Genomic DNA, 3,273 nt, shown 5'->3' with positions numbered 1-3,273 from the left:
AGGAGTGGCTGGTGGGTTTGAACCACCAGCCTTCTGGTTAGCAGTTAAGTGCCTTAGCCACTATGCTACCAGAGCTCCCAGATAGATAGATAGATAGGTTTCCCTGATTTTACTTCTCTAGAGAACCCAGTCTAAGACAGGGTGTAAGCTTCTTCACTCTTTATACTTTTTACTTTTGTGATTTATGAATTCACCATATGCCATGGGAAATAGGGCCACAGACCTAAGTTCTTGAATAAGCTGTTTTCTAAGGTTCCAGGCAGGAAGAAATGAGACTTGGGTTCAGTACATCACAAGCTGGTTGTTGTGACAGGTTACAACATTGTGGAATATTCTGTAATGTTGACTTATGCTTGGGCCACAGGTTTAGCAATCTTAAAGACCCTATGTTTTAGGCTGGGTTTTCTGAAAGAGCAAAATCGTGAAGCATATATTTATATGTGTGTGGAGGCTGGCAAGTCTCAAATCCATGGATCAAGTGTCAAGCTGGAGGCCTCTCCTGACTCCTGTGGTTGCAAAGACTAATGAACTAAAAATTGACATGTCAGGTAGTAGGTTGCTGGCTTATAGATCTATGGAAGCTGGTGAATCCAAAAATACGCAAGTCATATCATAGGCCACTGGCTCATGTCCCAAGAACCATGAGGTCAGGGGATGGCAAATCATATGCAGGATGGAGAGATAGTGAACTTTGCCAGAACATCCAGATATATATTTGATGCAGATCACACCCTCAAGGAAACTGATTGGTTTTTAACTGATTGGCTTTTCAACTGCTTGTCTGTTCACATCACATCACAAAATGGTGGATGATTATATTATATTACATTACGGAAGAGCAACTAGTCCAATGTCTGCCAAACCACTGAGATCATAGCCTAGACAAGTTGACATGTAACATGGACCATCACAGCCTGACAGCATAATTTGGACAGGGGTCAAACCATTTGTTCAGAAGGTGTAAAACATAAGGGTCTTCTGTTTGTTGAGCCCATAATTGGCAGTCTATGTGATAAGTAACTATCTATTAGGAGGGGCTCACTTTTAGTTCAAATACCTGTTCAAATAAATCAAATTTTAAAACTAGCATAAAATAGTCTCTGGCTAATAATCTTCTTTCATTCTCCCTGTGGAATTCATATTAAGAAACAAAAAAGACAGTATTTCTTGGCAAACTGATAAAATCGTGGCAACAATAAAACTGCCAGTGACAGAATTGATGTTTGCAATTGGTTGTCCACCTTTGTGAGGCCCTGGAGAGAGAATGAACTTGCCCACTTGAAACAATAATTATAGCTAGTATTCACTGAGTATTTCTAAGAGTCAGACACTATCAAGAGAACTTTGCAAATGTTAAATCATTTAATCCTTACAACCACAAAATGTGATAAGTAATAATTTTATCTCCATTTTGGAGATATAAAATCTAGACACAGAAAACTTACTCAAGTTTCCATAGCGAGCAAAGGAGTAATGCTGGGATTTGAACCCAGAAAGTCTAACTCCAGAGCCCACATGATCCTTCTGTCCCAACCTTCACCACCCTTCTCCTTCCCTAGTTCAGAGATGTAGAATTTATATTATATAAGACAATTCCACACAGCAGGTACTCATTGCCTAGCCTGGATTTTTTTTTCTTCATCTCCTCTTTTTCCTAATTAGTACTTCCATTTCTATATCTGCTCATAGATGGAACTCTCAGAATAACATTTTTATGACTCTGGCTATAAAAATAAGAAGGGACAGCTAATGGTGACAAAATTTCTTATTTGATGTTGGTAACCATTACGCCTTCTAGAAGCCCTCTCTTCCTTCAACTACTTTCATGCCCACTCTCCTGATTTTCTTTCTATATTGTTGATTTCTCCCACTTAGTCTGATTTACTGGCTCATTCTCTTCCCTCCAGTCTATAAATGTGGAATTTCACAAGGTTCTCTCCTAACCCACTTCTCTGTGCTCTTCTTTGGAGAACTCGTGGACATCTATGGTTTCAGTTGCTATCTATTTGCCAAAGACTAAAAAATCTCACAGAACAAGTCCAAACCTTTATTTTCAATTTCAGATCTATATTTAAACAGCCTTCATGGCATTGTTACTTGGATGTCTCAAAGACCGCTCAAACTTCAAACTGCCCAAAAATAAATTCATGCTTTTTCTTTATAAATCTCACCCACTACTCAGCGGTCTCAAAGTCTCCTTAAACTACATTACTGCAAAAAATAACCTCATACTTTTTCTTTCTCAACCAATTTTTAAGCCTATCTCAATGAAAAAATTCAACCATCAGCCAAGTAGCACAAACCATAACCTACCACAACCATGGGCATCCTTGACCCATCTTTCTCCTTTTTCTACAACATTCTGTCACTTCTGTTTTATGTTGTTGTTAGGTTCCATCAAGTCAGCTCTGGCTTTTAGAGACCCTAATGTAACAGAGCAAAATGTTGCCTTGTCCGGTACCATCTTCAAAATAGTAAGTATGCATGAGCCCTTTGTTGCAGCAATGTGACAATCTATTCTGTTGAGGGGCTTCCCCTCTTGTTATGATCCTCTATTTTACCAAGCATGTTGTCCTTCTCCAGGGATATGTTGTTCTTGAAAACATGTCTACAATAAGCAAGATGAAGTCTCATCATCCTCACTTTCTAAGGAGCATTCTGGCTGTACTTCCTCCAAGACAGATGTGTTCATTCTTCTGGAAATCTATGGTATATTCAATATTCTTTGCCAACACTATATATTTTGCCAGTCTACTCATCTCTTAGCATCCCTACCCAAACCACATTGGTAGAAGCTAACTAATTAATTCCACTGTGTTCACAGTTGATCTCCTATTTCATTTTCCACACTATAGTCAGAGAACTCTTCTAAAGATGAATTCTGATATATCACTGCATTACTTAAAACCTGGTGCCTTTCCATTGCTTTTAGAATAAAGACCAATGTCCTTAATACCTATAAGGCCCCACCTGAGTTGACCCCTGTGTTCTTATCTGAGACGTTCCACACTCCCCTTTGCACTTTGTGCTCCAACCACAGGCTATCTCCAGTCCTACTTCCATGTATTTGTATATATTGTTTCCCCAATTTGTAATGATATTCCTCTCATTCCTTTGAATAACTCCAATTCACCCTTCAAATATCAGCTTAAATGTCAGTTCCACAGAGAACTATTCTTCAATTCTGCCCCAGAGTGGATCTGTTTCTGCTCTTAAATTCAATTACTTCAATTTCAATTCAATTACTTCAATTCTTCACTTCAATTACTCTCC

This window comes from Orycteropus afer, unplaced genomic scaffold (assembly GCF_000298275.1).
Source record: "Orycteropus afer afer isolate SDZICR_OR568_19922 unplaced genomic scaffold, OryAfe1.0 scaffold00113, whole genome shotgun sequence".
Classification (NCBI taxonomy): Eukaryota; Metazoa; Chordata; class Mammalia; order Tubulidentata; family Orycteropodidae; genus Orycteropus; species Orycteropus afer.
This window is presented reverse-complemented; position numbering follows the sequence as displayed.